The sequence below is a fragment of the Pristis pectinata genome, chromosome 7, assembly GCF_009764475.1.
Source record: "Pristis pectinata isolate sPriPec2 chromosome 7, sPriPec2.1.pri, whole genome shotgun sequence".
Lineage (NCBI taxonomy): Eukaryota > Metazoa > Chordata > Chondrichthyes > Rhinopristiformes > Pristidae > Pristis > Pristis pectinata.
In genome coordinates this window covers 15,895,744-15,912,511 of record NC_067411.1, presented here as the reverse complement: position 1 = coordinate 15,912,511, position 16,768 = coordinate 15,895,744, and the positions used below count along the sequence as shown (strand labels likewise).

The window sequence follows — 16,768 nt, the reverse complement described above, 5'->3', positions numbered from 1 at the left end:
ACTGCAATCAGTCAGGGTGACAAAACCACCAAAGTATAGGCTTTCTGGCCTCGACTTTCAACAAATAGTTCAGATAGTGAGAGCCATTGGCCTAAAGCATGGTCTGCAGAACAGAAGCCAATAAAAAAATTGGTCAAAGATTCAAAACAGTGAAACTTCCAAATTTCCTCCTGCAATGCAAACTTTAGACTGTGCTGAACCATATTCAACAGGTCATGGAAAGTAGATTTACTTCTTGAGTTGATTGAGCACCAAGGACTCGCCAAACTGAGGGGCAGTCACTGTGCTACGTTGCAGACTCCCGCCTTGTACGTGTAGGAACTGAAACAGCCCAGAAATCACCCAGACTATTCAAAACTCAACAAGGAACTTTAAATAACTTGCAATAAAAACAGAATGTTGGAATTCTTCAGCAACCGTGGTAAGAGAAATAGCCCTTTCATTGGAACTCAGAACATTTGGAAACTGAATATGGTTTAAGCTGCGGAGAATGAAGATAGTTGGAGAGAATGAAAGGAACGTCTGTGACAGGTGGAGCATTCTCTGTTTTATTTGATTTCCTGAATTTACGATGTTTTGGATCTCACAGCTCCAGCATAATGTTCTTTTTTTAAAAATAATGTTTATCTCCTTCAATTTACACCTCCTGCAGACAGATCAACTTTGATTAACAAATCTGCTGCTTCTCTCTCAGCAGGCACTACCATTCTCTGGGTCACTCAGTCTTCCTTGGTCTCCAATGTCACAGAGAATCCCCTTTCTTTCTCTGCTCCTCCATTTTCTCTGCAACTTAAAAAATGTTTCCATAGGAGACATGAGACACACATTTTCCTCGTTCTGATGAAATGTATGCCATTGAATTGTGATGTTAACTCTATTTCTACTTACACAGATGTTGCTTGCCCTGCTGAGAGTTTCCAGTGTTCTTTGTCATTATTTCAAATCCTCAGCATCTTTTTTCCTGTGTTTATTTTCAATGAAATAGCACCTTTCCTCCTGTTACTGGATCTTACAGTATGAAATAAGAGAAGGATGATCACAGAACAGTACAGGACAGGAAGAGTCCCTTCAGCTCATGATGTTTGTGCCAAGCATAACGCCAAATTAAACGAATCCTTTCTGCCTGACATGATCCATTTCCCTCCATTCCCTGTGCCGATCCAAAAGCTTCTTGAATGACACTATCATATCTGCTTCCACTGCCATCCCTGGCAGTATGTTCGAGACACCCACCACTCTCTGTGTAAAAAAAAATGCCCTGCACATCCCCTTTTAACTTTCCCCTCTCACCTTAAAGCTATGCCCTTTAGTGTTTGACATTTCTAGCTTCTGAAAAAGATTCTGGGTGCCTACTGTATCTATGCCTTTCATAGTTTTATAAACTTCTGTCAGGTCTATCCCCAGCCTTCGACGCTCCAGAGAAAACAATCTGAGTTTGTCCAACCTCTCTTTATAGTGTTACGAACTAGGTTACTATTGGTGAATGTCCCTTTAAGATAGAGCAGTGTGTTTGTGTGTGTGTGTGTGTGTGTGTGTGTGTGTGTGTGGGGCGTGCTGACGACAACAGAAGGTAAAGGACGTAATGATGTTTTTGAGGCAGTCAGTCAGAGTCAGTGGGAGAGAGAAGAGAGAGAGGGAGACATCAGCCTGCTAGTCTCTATCGATGGATGAAAAAAAGTAACTGTGTCTGTCACTAAAATCCACGTATGGATTATTGGAGTAATCCGGTGGAGTCCACTTTGTCGTTAACCTGTGGAGGGAAACGGGTATTTGTGTGAATGGCCACATCTCGGATGCTTTTCGGGGTGGTAGATACTTCGGTACAAAGCAGTGGAGTTCACTTTGTTGCTGACCTGTAGAAGGAAGCAGGTATTTGTGTGGACGGCCACGATTCGAGTGCCTTTCGGGGTGAGGCAGATGCGGTGGAGTAGTCACCGCTGAGTAGACACTGAGGTGTCGTATGGGTTCCATTGTGGAACATTTGGATTTCGTAATCTCTATTTTCTCTCTCTACATCTACATCTTATCTTCAGTCGATGTAGAAGCCTTTGCTCATGTCGTTGAAGACAGCCTTTGCTCATGTTTCACCTTACAGCTTGCTGAACTGAACTTTGAGAATATTCCTGGACTTGGAGTTGGGAATTTGCCACACACCACACTATGAGTTAGTTTTTGTGATTAATGTTTAAGATTTTAACATTTTTTACTTCTAGCACTCTAACATTTTTACTTTTATTTTTCTTATTATCATAAGTAGTTATTAATAAAATAGTTTTTAACACTGATACATGACTCAGTGTATTTCTTTTGTTGCTGGTTCGTAACAATACCTGATACCCTCTAATCCAGATCACATCCTGGTAAACCTCTTCTGAATCCTCTTCAAAGCCTCCGCATCCTTCCTGTAATGGGGCAACCAGAACTGCGGCCTAACCAAAAATATTATACAACTGTCAACATGACTTCCTGACTCTTATATTCTATGCCCTGAGCGATGAAGGCAAGCATGCCATATGCATTAACTGATCTCTTGAAATAAAAATAATAAATACTCCATTAGAAGTTGTGCATTGAAGGAGATAAACTGGATTGTGCAAGAAAAGTTCATTGGTCATAACAGGATACTTTGGAATAAATACATATAGATAAGGAAAATTTCATGGAGACACAAGAAACTGCAGATGCTGGAATAAAGAAAATATCCTGTTGTTTGTGTTTTTCTGGAAAATTATACTATCTGTGCAGATTCAACCCTGTACATGTGAGGAAGTCTGTGCTGGCGTGATGCGTCTCCATCCCCTGTGGTTATTCTCAGACCCACATTTTATTCACAGATTACATCTCTGGGACAAATGCATTGCACACATTTTCAAATGTCATGCAAAAATGGAAATGAGGAATGGAACGCCAAAGGTTTCTGATCCCAAGGTCACAATGTTATTTTCTCCATCTGCAAGGCAAAAATCATCTTGTGACATTAATGTAACATAATTTATACAGTTCCTGTCACTTTGAGTGAGGCTGCTGAATAGTTCCACTGTTCTAAGGCAGCATTCCATTGATGTGTGCTGGTAACAAGACAGACAGTGCTCAGTGCTGCTATTCCAGGTTATTACCATACGGCTTCAATAACACGAAGCCATTTAATGTGATATCCAGTGATCCGACAGAGATGTTAGAATTCACATAAATGCAGTTTTTTTATTGATAAACAGCAGCAACCTCTGCACAAGAATGATTATTCTGCAGCAATAACCCTTGCTTTCCGTGGTTGTTTTTTTATTTGCACAGGTCATCAACTGTTTGACTTGCTGTCATTTTAGGAATGGATCATTTCCGTGCTGTTGTTTCTTCCTCTGGTAAGTTTTTGAAATTCCAGTTACTACAGATCTATTCTGACTGTTTGCAAACATGTTGTCAGTCATTATAACAAGCTTACATTTACATATGAACTTTGCCAGTATAACATCCTAAAGTGCTTTGCAGGTGCATTTTCAGTCAAAATTAGACACTGAACCACAAAGAGATCTGGCAAATGGGAAAAAGTTTGGTGAAGGAGGTTGAAAAGTCGGAATAGAGAGATGGAAAACTTTAAGGCAAGAATTTCAGTGCTTCGGACCTTGGCAGTTGAAGACTGAGTTTGCCACTCATGGTAAACCATTACATTTCGGGATACTCAAATGGCCATAATTGGAAGGAGTAGATTTGTCATGGGTTATAGGGCTTGAGGCATTGCAGAATTAGTGAGGAAGGAGAATCCATGAAGTGATTAAAAGCCAGTGTGAGTATCTTAAGAACAAGGATGTGCATCGGGGAGGAGGTACAGGAGCCTGAAGACCCACACTCAATGGTTCAGAAAGAGCTTTTTCCCCTCTGCCGTCAGATTTCTGAATGCTCCATGAACACTACATTGCTATTCCTTTCTGTTTGCACAATTTGTTTTTGTAGTCTATAGTAATTTTAGACCTTTACCCAGTACTGCTGCTACAAAACAACAAATTTCACATCATACAAGTCAAGTCAGTGATAATATATCTGATTCTGAAGTCAGCAAGTGCTTGAAAGAGGTGAGGAAAGAGATAGGCTTTAGGGCGCATTCTAAAGGAGGAGAGGTGGAGAACTTTTAGCACTAACTCCTCTATGTTATACTTTATAAAATGCTTTCTAAAACCCAGATATACTACATCCATTGGTTTCCCATATCTATGCAACCAGTTACACCCTGAAGCAAACACTCTTGGATTTGTCAGACCAATTTTCATCACAAAAACATCTTGACTCTGACTGATTACATTATGATTTTCTCAATTTTCTGTGACAATGCTTTTAGTGATTGAAACCATACCATCTCCTTTTCAATCCAAGCAGGAGTCAACACCTTCAAAGGGGTAATGGAGAAAATTGCCTGGAATATAAGCAAGAAGGTACCGCTCCAAGGTTTGCCCCTTGTAGTTTGCTGTTCTCCAATGATTGAAGAGGGTAAGCATCAAAATAAAAACAATGGAATGAACTTGAAATCGCATCAGCCTTTCTCCCCACAATACTCACATTATAGTGGTTCCCTGTAAAACATGGTCAGCGTGATTTCTAAGGCTAAATCACCAGGAGTCTTTTCTTCTATTTGTGTCAGCACTACATGAACTTAGAATCCAGAATCAGCACTGGGGCAATATACTCAAACTGGAACTAATTATTCACACCGCTGAAAATGACACGTCAAACTATTTACTGATGAGCTATTCAAATAATGATATGCAAGACATTAGCTTGTTTGGAGAAAGAGCACTTGGTAATGAATATTTAACATATTATAGGAGAGCTTGACCACATCAGGTCAACTGCTGATTTCCTTTGGTCCGTGAAAAATAATGTCTATTGCAGTTGACTATAACCAATTGAGAACAGCTTTCTTTTTATAAGTATCTAGTGCATGCATTTTCTCATTTAATCTTCTTCTAATTAAAGTACTTGCTTAGCATAAAACAAAGAACATCTTGGTTCACCTGAGGTTTTTTTTCTTAATTTGGAATATTTAGTTAGGATTTCTGTTGCTGAAATGTTTTGTGTGAGCCACTGCTTTTATGTTTGTTTAATTTATCACTCATGGCTATCTCTTTGATATCAAGTTGGAGGAAAAGGTTACTCAGAGGCATAGTGAATTGTGAAAATGATAGTAACGTACTGCAAGGAAATAAAGAAAGACTGTGGAAATAGGTGGCAAATGAAATGTGAATGAAGTGTTATATTTTAGTTAGGAGAATGAGAAGAGCCAATGTAAAGGAGACAACACAATTCATAAAGGGCTACAGGAACATAGAGATCCGGGTCATGAGTGCATTAATGATTGAAGGTTGAGAAAGTATTTCAAGTGCCTACAGGATCCTGGGGTCGAAGAAAAAAGGCATGCACACATGAGCAAAGCCATGATGAATGTTTATAAAACATAGATTTTAGCCATGCCTGTAAGCATTGTGTCCATTTCTTGAAAGATGTGAAGGCTTTGGAGAGGACACATGAGAAGTCTACCAATATGATTCCAGGAATGAGGAACTTGTGGATATACTGGTGAAGCTGGAGTTGTTCTCCTTGGAACAGAGAAAGTTGTGAGGAGATCTGGTAGAGATTGTTAAAATCATGATGGTTACAGAGAGAAATAAACTATTCCCATTGGCAGAAGGGTCAAGAACTAAGGGACATAGAATGAAGATAATTACCAAAATTACCAAAAGTAACAAAAGGAAACATTTTGCTTCACAAAGTGAGTGCTAAAGAATCTGGAAAGAACCATCAGGATCATGATGGCCGATTCAAGTAGAACATTCAGAAAGGAAGGAATTGTTTGAGTATTAGACAGAATTTACAGAGTTAGAGAGAGGGTGGTGAAATGAGACCAGGTGATTGGTTTTACGAAGAGTCAGCAGAGAATCAATGGTCTTTGTTTTCTTATAAGTTAGCAAAAGGATGATTCTGTAACTTTTGCACTGATGCAAAACAGTTTTAGACATATTGATTAAAAATGTAACTCACTCCTGAATATAAACTGAATATTAGGTTCATATCTACCTTTTGAATGCAGTCATGGTAAGTGCTGAGAGAACCTTCCAAGTTGTTTCACTCCACATCAGCTCTGTTGCTTGCAGTACGATTCTGGTCTTGCACCAAGCTGCATAATATTGAAGGAACCTGATTCACCCCAGCAGTCCTCTGTGAATTTTAGAGTCACGAGTCACATGGCTGGGACTGGGACAAGTGAGCAAATGCTTCATCAAAGTTTGGAGCATGATTAGAGCCACAGCATGGAAACAGGCCCTTCAGCCCACCAGGTCCATGCTAACCATCAAGCACCCATTTACATTGATCCTACACTGATCCCATTTTATTCTCCTCACATTTTCACCAACTTCCCCAGATGCTACCCCTCACCTATACATGAAGGGCAATTTACAAGCAATTCACCTTCCAACCTGCACACCTTTGGGACAAAGGTGGACACTGGAGCACCAGGAGAAAACCCACATGGCCACAGAGAGACCATGCATGTTCCACACAGAGGGCACCTCAGGTCAGATTTAAATCCAGGTCACCAGAGCAGTGAGGCAGTAACTGGACTAACTGTGCTACTGTGCATCCCTACAATAACTTGTAAGCAACTATTTATAGCCACCTCAGTTTAGGCAGATCAGTCCAATGATTAAACTCACCTAACATACCAATATTCTGTCAGGAAGTACACATGCTTTACAATTCAAAAATGCTCCATCTCCTGTAAGTTCACCACTGAAAATGTCAGGATATTCATATCTGGAAAGGATGAACAGACAGAGTTCCTTTTCTCTTGAGAAAAGGCAGAGAGGTGACCTAATAGAGGTCTTTAAAATTATGAATCATTTTGACAGAGTCTATGCAGAAAAATTATTTCTACTTGTGGGGAAGACCTTAACAAGAGGCCATCAATATCTTTTAAAGGGGCTGTCGATATATTTAAAGGGACTAATCAGTGCACTCAGGATAATTGTTGGTCAGGTTTTAGTCAACTGCTGGGCCTTTCTTGATTTATTTCATGCTGGAAGGTTCACTTTGTCCACTCAGAGAAAGAGTTTATTGATGCTGCAATGCAGCTGGCTGCAGTCATGAGGTCTGTTTTCAGGGCTGCGGGATGTGGGGCACCAGCAAGGCGCAGGCCACTTTCAGGAGGGATGTCAGGAGAAGGATGATGTGGAAAAGGGCACTGAGCAGTATTGGTGATATCCTGGGCATCAGTCCTCACTGTTTCAGCTGTTGCAGCCCCAGCTCGACCCTGGCACCCTGGAGTCCAAAAGTCAGAGAGAACAACTCAATGAGGAACACTCCACCTGCTTCAAGTACCAACAGAGCAATGCAATGATGCTGACCCACCACCACCTGCCTTTTGGCAGTTGTTCACCATCTCTTGCTCTTATTTTATTCTTCTATTTTATTTTATTATTCTAGAAAGGTAAATGTCAACTGTGGAGCATCATTCATGAACAACAGGAGAAATTTCAGCCCAAAGCCAAGACTGTGGTATTGGGGCAAATCCCAAGGGAGGTTCTTTTATGGGAGAGGGGTTTTGGTGCAACTAAAGCTGGTCCACTTAGAACAGGATGATCTCCATGCTCCCTTTGCCTAACTGAAGGTGGAATTGTCCATGCTGGGCAAGTTGTCTGGTGTACATAGATTTTTCAGCTGTATCACTACGAGGGGAGGGGGGAGATTTTGTTGGCTTTATAGTTAACTTGACCAGGACAAGTATGTAGTCTCATCCTTCCAAGAAGCTTTCCAGTGATGGTTTCCTCTTCAAGTTATAAACAAGACGATGAGTTAAGGGTAATAAGATAACTTTACTAGTCACATGTACATCAAAACACACAACAAAATGCATCTTTTGTGTAGAGTGTTCTGGGGGCAGCCTGCAAGTGTTGTCATGCTATATTAGTATCCTAGAATGGAAAATCATTTTGATCATTTGACCCCCTCAAGCCCACGCTATTGCCTTAAAGAACAATATAGTCAGTCCAACTCACTCCCCTGGTCTTTTCCTATAGACTACAATTTATTTTCAACTCAATAGCCATCAATATTTTTTTTCTTTGAAAGCCCTGATTCTGGCAGAATAATCCTATCCTTCATCCAACTCCCACTCTGACTTATTTGCCTGTGGCTTCCTGCACTGTTATAATGAGGCTCAATACAAGCTTGAGGGATTGTACCTCATCTTCCATCCAGACACATTGCAGCCTTCCAGACTTGATATCAAATTCTCCAAATGTGGGTAATTCACTCTCTCTTTCTAAATTAGAACTGTCCATTTCTACCTGCCATCATTTTGGCTCAGTTTTTCTTTTTCTATTAGTTTAGTCTGGCCCACTGGGCATGTCCCACAGCCTTACTAGAATAACACATTACACTGACAAAGAAGCATACGGTCTTCTAACTGCTATTTTAACTGCTGCATTAACTCATTTGGCCACATGCTATCTGAAATATTTCCCCTGTTTTACCCATCCCTCCCCCAGACAACTTGTTTTCTCTCTTTCCCAGTTCTGACAGAAGGTCTCAGGTCTGAAATATTAACTGATTCTCTTTCCATAGATGTTACTTGATCTGCTGAGTGTTTCCAGCATTTTCTGTTTTTGTTCCAAAATAGCTACAGTCTGGTGTGAGGGTGCAAAGTCCTGATCTAAGGGAAAATCAAATAGTTTGTGACTCAAATTAGTGAATAATGTCAAATTGTTGGGCCTTCACATTACTAGACAGGTTTACAACATACATATTCCGGACTCTTTGTATTAGAAAGAATATAAAGTTGCCTGGTTAGTAATTCAGATTATTGTCTTGCAATGATTTCTGAATTTTAATTACAAATTACTGCACTAACATAATTATATGAAATGTATGTTTACCACAGAACATTGTTCAAGTAATTGTGGGTATCATTCACAACTATTGGTAATAAGAACCCAAATATGGCTGGAATTATAATTGTGCTGATACTTTACTGTGTTTTCAGAAGCATATTATGCAGTGTTATTCACTGTCCAAGTGTAAGCTTACACAGATACAACACAACAGAATGAAAAAAAAGATACGACCTAATAGCTTTGGAAAGTGTGAAGAATAAATAACAGCAGAGACTATTTAAAGCACCATTAATAGCATTCTGATTCTTTCGCCAGACTGAAACCACTTACTTCTGCCTGGTGTTAGTGCACACATTCTGTGAAGCACTTTGGAGGTGCTGGCACTGGTTATACTGTTCTACTTGACTAGCATTGCAGATATTATCCCACCAGTTAAACAAAAAAAAGATGAACACCAGTTCTTCTTTGAAGAGTTTGATGTTATATCACTCATTCTTCCACAGCACTGATACTTAAAGTGAACTATCTTCAGAATCATATCATCCATAGTGTCTAGTGACAAGATCAGTGACATGAGCACCTCTTTGCAGAGTTGGTCGATTGTGCTATCAATACATTATTTTATAACCCAGCGTTGTTGAGAACATAAACCGATACAGAGAGAACATTGAAACTAGAAAACGCTGGAAAGACTCAGCAGATTAGGAAAGAGAAACAGAGTTAATGTTTCAGATTGAAGACCATTTTTCAGACCTGTCATCAGAACCTCTACCAGGTCTTTGACCTGAAACGTTAACTCTGTATATTGCTGTCCATAGATGCTGCCTGACCAGCTGAGTATTTCCAGCATTTTTTGTTTTTCTTTCAGATTTCTAGTATCTTCAACTTTTTGATGTTGACATTGAAGCCAGTAAGCTTCATATAGGAAAGCACTTGTTCCCACAAAATATGCTCTGGTGGCTTTCTTATGTATTAAGCTCCTTCCAGGATATTCATTATTGCTCTTAAAGAATCATTCTTTAAGAAAGGTGATATATTGTACCTCTAATTTGGTATGTGTTTAACATAGACATGGTCATTGCCTAAAGAGATAAAGGAGTAATAGGAATCCCAAATGCAATAATTACTTCATAAAAGAATGAAAGGTACTATCTGGCAAAAAAAAGTGGTTGTTACATATCAGCAGCTGAAGCTTTGAACCTTCAGTCTGGAGATCAGACATTGATTCTTACCATGACAACTGGGAAATTTAAACTCAGATAAAAACATAAATCTGGAATTGGAGGAGATTTCAATAAGCAGTAACCATGCAACTACTGGTTTGTTGTGAAATCCCATCTGGTTTACTAATGTCCCTTCAGGGAAAGAAATCTGCCTTCCTTTTCCTGTCTGACCTACGTACTACACACCCAGCAATGAAGTTGTCTCTCAATCGTCTCCTCAGGGGTAGTTAGCTGTAACAGGTAAATGCTGACATTACTTTTTAAGCCTTTCGCTCATGAATGAATAAAGAAGAAAGATCCAGCCATCATTAAAAAGCAAATGAGGAAGCATCAATAACAGCCTATCCTTAATAAAAATGCTCTATGACACTTAAATATAATTTGCATGGAAGGTTCTAATGACTCAAAATGTTTACTTTGCTTCTCTCTTCACAGATGCTGCATGTCCTGCTGAACGTGTCTAGCATTTTAAAAAAATGTACAATAGAAGGTGATAAATAACTTGGAAAAGACGGCAGTGGCAGAGTGTTATTTGTTCAATGAGGTTAGTGTTGGGGAATGATAAGGTATTATCCTTTAAACAGCCATTGAGACAATTTGGCTCTGTCAAACAACGTAGACCAAAGTTGGATGTGGGTTGTGGAACAAATACTCCTTCCCCCTATCTCATCAGAGATTTAAACATATAACCTCGGCTGACATTTCAGTGTAGCTTGGTTGAACTGTCAGAGGTGTCACTTTCTGGATTTCACTTTCAGGTTTCATTTACTCCCCTTGGTGGAAGTAAAAGGTTCTGTGGTGACATGTTGAAGAGGAGCAGGGCCAGTTGTCCCCGTAACTTGGTCAATGTTTACCCTTCAATCAGAATTACTGCAACAGATAATCTTGTGGTTAGAACATCTCTGTCTGTAAAAGCTGTCTATGCAGAGACTCACAGCTGTGTTTCCGACATCACAACAATGATGGCACTTCCAAATCACTCTCTGAACATCCTGAGCTCAGAAAGGTGTTATATTTACACTCATCTTTCTTTTTCCATTGAACAACCTGCTTAAATTTCAAAATGAGAAAAGCAGCATTGTTGACTTTTTTTTACCCATTAACTCCAGCTAAGCCTACCCTTCTGCTTTTCTGTCTCCAATGCCAAATTAAAGGTGGATGTACACGTGTTCATCTCAGCCTAATAAAATTGCACTGAGGCTCATTTTGTATGAGAGCATCTCACAGGAAGGGAAAATTTTCATCCCTCCAATTTGCTTTGGCCTAACCCATGGGACAAATAAATCCCTACCAAAAAGAAAATTCTAAACAAAAAGCAATGAACTGCACAGACTGCACCAGAAATAACTTGAAATTGTAAAGCGACAAGCACGCTATTGGGAAAAAAAAGTAATGGGAACTTTACATCAGTTTGTACTGTGTCTATCAAATGAGCTGTTCTACTGAGGTCCCATTTGCTCTGGCCAGGCAGACAGTAACATTTGATAAACAGTAAGGGAGCTCTTTCAGTGTCCTGGTGAACCTCAACAGCTTCACGATCACCACCAAAACAAATGACTTGTCCATTTATTTCACTGATGTCTGTATGACCTTGTTGTTCACAAATTGGCTGCTGATTTTCATCTGTTACAAAAATTACTGCAATGCAATGGTCACAGCAGCTTTGAACTGCATTGAGGTTGAAAAAGTTACAGGTCAATGCAAGCACTTTCTTAAACAACTGACTTGAGAGTATTTATGATTGGATGCCAAGAGATCAATTTAATAGCAGTAGCATGTGAAAATGTATTAGAACAAATAATATTAAATTTAAAGCTAGTAACTGGCCTTTATTACAAAGACAGACATTAGTTTTATGACAAGGTTTTCTTTTCAATTATCAAGAGGCACTGTGTGTTTTACTCATAACTGCACTCTATATGAACAGCAGTGTTTTCCTACTTATGAAACAAACTTTCCGATACATTAATATGGTGTCTCTCAGGGATCATTGCCTAAAAACTCTTTCTTAAATTTGGCACTGTCATGATAAACATTAGAAATTTCAGCCAAGGTTACAAATTAAGTTTGTACTCCCAGGTTAAAAGGAAAAACAGCCCAAGTTCTTGCCTGCAAGAGCAGCCCTGAATGGAAAAAAGTGATTGAATCAAAATGGTCCCAAGGCTAAGGACCTCAAATATCCCTGCAAGCATTAAATGACCAGGCTCACATAAAGAGCTCTCACTTGAGAGCAGGACCAAATGGTGACTGGCTTCTGTAGAACAGCAATTTGCAACAGTTGGCAACTCAAGAGAGGAAACAAGCAGACTTAAAAATAATTGTAAAAAGAAAATGAAATAGTTTCTGACAATGCCAAAACTATTACATGATAAATCACAAAGATTTGTAATTTTTTTTATATATTCACTGATGAGATGCAGGTGTTAGCAAGCCCAGCATATATTGCTTATCCATAATTTGCTCTTAAGAGGAGTGTGGTTAGCATCTCCAGAAATCTTGCAATCCTTGTGGTGAAGATACATTTGTGGTTTATTGGGTCGAGGGCCAAAGGACTTCAGCACAGTTTTGTTGAAGAAATGGCAAGGTACTTTCAAATCAGGAAGACAAATTGCTGGGGGAAGTCAAAGCCATTGAGGGCGCTGCCAAAGAACACTTGGTATGCTGCTGCCATCTGTTTTGTAGATGGTACCCCTGCAGAAGGTGGAGGGTGTGAATTTAAGGTGATAGATGAAATGGGTTGATTTTCCTGGTTGATACTGAGTTTTATCAAAGTTCTAATCAGGAGGACATTTCTCGATCACACTCCTGCTTTGTGTTTTGTAGATGAGTGCAAAAAAGTAACAAATATTTCCTTTCAGATATCACTCCATTGTGTTTCTGGCATACAAGTGATTCAGGTCACCTCCAGACACTCCCACTAAAGAAGAGGAAAAGTTGCAAGGGGACATTCTTAGCCCCTCTCATTATTCTTTCCATAACAACTGAATGAGCAGCAAGCAGCCATCTTTATTCTTATTGCAGTGGATGAGAAACATGTGGCAGAGGTTTGGATATGAAAGAAATAATTTTCAGCTTCATGATCCATGAGAGGAAACTGTCTTGTCTCTCATATATCCAGTTTGGTTCAATATACCTCTCTAAAAATCTATGAATCTCACATTTGCAATTGGCCATATCATAAAAGCTTTAAGGGAGGAAGGTTCCACGTTTCCACTAGACTTTGTGTGAAGAAGTACTCCTTCACCCCAAGTCAACTAGCCCTATATTGTATTACGTCCCACCGAGAGAAATAATTTCTCTCTATTTAACATATCCTTCAATCATCCTGAATTGTTTTCATTATGACATAAATGTTGCTGTTTGGAACTTGACACATGGATGCTACCTTTCCCTCAGCACTAATTTGATTTTTTGTGTAAACAAGAGGTTAAATTTGGAGGACAAACCTGTAACTGTGCAGGTCTAAAATTGCCTCCCAGTGGAAGTGGCGGAATATCAAATCACTACTCATGATCCAACCACGCATCCATTTACGATAGAGCTTCACATTCAGAGAACAAAATAAATTAACATGTCAAACAATAAAAGAGAAAGCACTTGCATTTATATTATGGCTTATCAGGTCCATGAGCCTTTTGTAATAAACAAATTAATTTTGAAGTGCGATCATTGCTATGCAGGTACAATGATAAAACTCATGATTCAAGCTGTACAAATAGGTTTGCAATACATGCATGTATGTACACATATATTACTCTTGATTATGAAATGAAAACTAACACTTCCCTCACGTGCACACTTTTCATAATGTTGCACTTAATGTTAAACTGCTGTAAAATAAAAAGCGACTTCCAGAAATGAAACTCTCAGTTAATGTGTCTAGATTTCTGTGCATTACACAAACGGGGAAGAATGGGACACAAAGATCACTCCACTCATAAAATTTTCACAATCCATTTATCACTTCATTACTTTAGTAATGGGAACCCTGCACTTGAGATGGAACAGTTCTTTTTTACTATTTCCTATTATGCAAATTCTCATTTATCAGAAGAATGGTTCATTGGTGTTATTCAACTCTTCGTGCTTATCGATCCCATCTGCTACTTTATTTAAAAATCATTGGGTTTCCCTCACAATACACAGCTCATCTTATACTGCACTGCAGCAAGTGGTGTAAAGCTTGTATCAGTGGGTATCCATAGAACCATAGAACACTACAGCACAGAAAACAGGCCATTCAACTCTGCTAATCTGCCGAAATATTCCGCTAGTCCCACTTAGCTGCACCCAGTCCATACCCCTCCAGACCTCTCCCGTCCATGTGTCTATCCAATTTATTCTTAAAGCTTAAGAGTGAGCCCGCATTTACTACATCAGATGGCAACCCGTTCCACACTCCCACCACTCTCTGAGTGAAGTTTTTCCCCCTAATGTTCCCCCTAAACCTTTCCCCTTTCACCCTAAAGCCATATCCTCTTGTCCTTATCTCTCCTAATCCAGGTGGAAAGAGCCTACTTACATTAACTCTGTCTATGCCCCTCATAATTCTGTAAACCTCTATCAAATCTCCCCTCATTCTTCTACGCTCCAAGGAATAAAGTCCTAACCTGTTCAATCTTTCCCTGTAACTCAACTCCTGAAGACCCGGCAACATTCTAGTAAATCTCCTCTGTACTCTTTCAATCTTACTGATATCCTTCCTATAGTTAGGTGACCAGGACTGCACACAATACTCCAAATTTGGCCTCACCAGTGACTTATACAACCTCACCATAACATCCCATCTCCTATACTCAATACTTTGATTTATGAATGCCAGGATGCCAAAAGCCTTTTTTACAACCCTGTCTACCTGTGACGCCACTTTCAGGGAATTATGTATCTGAACTCCCAGATCCCTTTGTTCCTCCGCACTCCTCAGTGCCCTACCATTTACTGTGTATGTCCTACCTTGATTTGTCCTTCCAAAATGCAACACCTCACACTTGTCTGCATTAAATTCCATCTACCATTTTCTGGCCCATTCTTCCAGTTGGTTCAGATCCCTCTGCAAGCTTTGAAATCCTTCCTCGCTGTCCACTACGCCTCCAATCTTATTGTCATCAGCAAACTTGCTGATCCAATTTATCACATTATCATCTAGATCATTGATATAGACAACAAACAACAATGGCCCCAGCACCGATCCAGAAGAGATCCGCAAATAATCTACCTTCACTTATACAGTCGGAAGGAATGTGGCTTTGGATAACAACACAGGTGAAAAGAGGAATGGAATATGTACAGTGCAGTAGACGGTGACATTCTCTATTGTGCTCTCTTTCTCTCTCACTTGTGTGCGCGCGCACGTGTGCACACACACACACAGAGGTGAATTCAGACACCATACACAGAGATGGATTCAGATGTACATGCCTTTGCCTTCTTGGCCCTTATCCTTTCACCACTTTCACCTTGAATCCTCCCAGCTCCAGCTCTAACCTCACCTTGATGAAAAACACGATGATGCTGGAGGAACTCAGCAGGCCAGGCAGCATCCGTGGAGAAAAGTAGGCGGTCAATGGTTCGGGTCAGGACCCCTCTTCAGGAAGGATCCTGACCCAAAGTGTTTACCACCTGCTTTTCTCCACAAGTGCTGCCTGGCCTGTTGAGTTCCTCCAGCATCATAGTATTTTTCATCTCGATTCCAGCATCTACAGTCCTTTGTTTCTTCAACCTCACCCTTCCCTTTCTGAGTGATCCTCCCACCATCACTTTCAGGACTGATGCATGGTCTTGTCCCAGAACGTCGACTATCCCTTTGCCTCCACACACCTACTGAGTTTCTCTTGCAGTTTGCAGTTTGTTTTTTGCTGGTGGTAGTTGAGGGCTGTTTTTGATATTGGTGGCTGGTGACCAGTGGTGTGCTGCTGGGTCCTCTATTGTTTGTCACCTATGTATATTAGTGATTAAGATGAGAATATAGGTGGCATGATTAGTAAGATGACACCAAAATTGGTGGTACAGTGGATATTGAGGAAGGCAGTCTAAGTTTACAACAGGATATATGTCAACTGGGAAAGTAGGCAAGGGAACAATAGATGGAGTTTTTAACTCAGACAAATACAAAGTGATGCATTTTGGAAAGGTAAACCAGGGCAGGACATACATAGTGAATAGCAGGGCCCTGGGGAGTGTTGTTGTACAGCAAGACCTTGGAGTACAACTACATAATTCCCTGAAAATGGTAACATAGGTTGACAGGATGGCAAGGAAGACATGTGACATGCTTGCCTTCATCGGCTGAGGCATTGAGTACAGGAGTAGGGACGTCCTGTGACAGTTGTGCAAAACATTGTTTAGGCTGCACTTGGAGTATTGTGTGCAGTTCTGGTCACCACACTACAGGAAAGATGCAGGAAAGGTACAGGAGGGTGCCGAAAATGTTCACAAGGATGTTGCCTGGATTGGAGGGCTTGAGGTAGAAGGGGAGATTGGAAAGGCTGGGTCTGTCTTCCCTGGACCAAAGGAGCCTGAGAGGCGACATGATTGAGGTATATAAAATTGTGAGGGGTGTAGTAGATAGGATAGGTAGCCAGTGTCTGTTTCCCATGCCTAAAACTAGAGGGCATGAGTTCCAGGTGAGAGGGAGGAGGTTTAAAGGGGATCTGAGAGGTAAATTTT

General features: G+C 40.1%; 1 long non-coding RNA gene across 2 annotated transcripts; it reads left to right on the top strand.

Annotated features, from left to right (window-relative positions):
• Positions 1 to 3,138: 3,138 nt before the first annotated feature.
• On the top strand, positions 3,139 to 13,917 carry LOC127572711 (uncharacterized). 2 transcript variants are annotated; one of them, XR_007956659.1, is made up of 4 exons: positions 3,139 to 3,359; positions 4,369 to 4,479; positions 10,538 to 10,646; positions 12,961 to 13,917. It is a non-coding gene; the product is annotated as an uncharacterized LOC127572711 (long non-coding RNA). The 2 variants fall into 2 exon arrangements; XR_007956658.1 differs by having other exon boundaries at positions 4,366 to 4,479.
• The last annotated feature ends 2,851 nt before the right edge of the window (positions 13,918 to 16,768 follow it).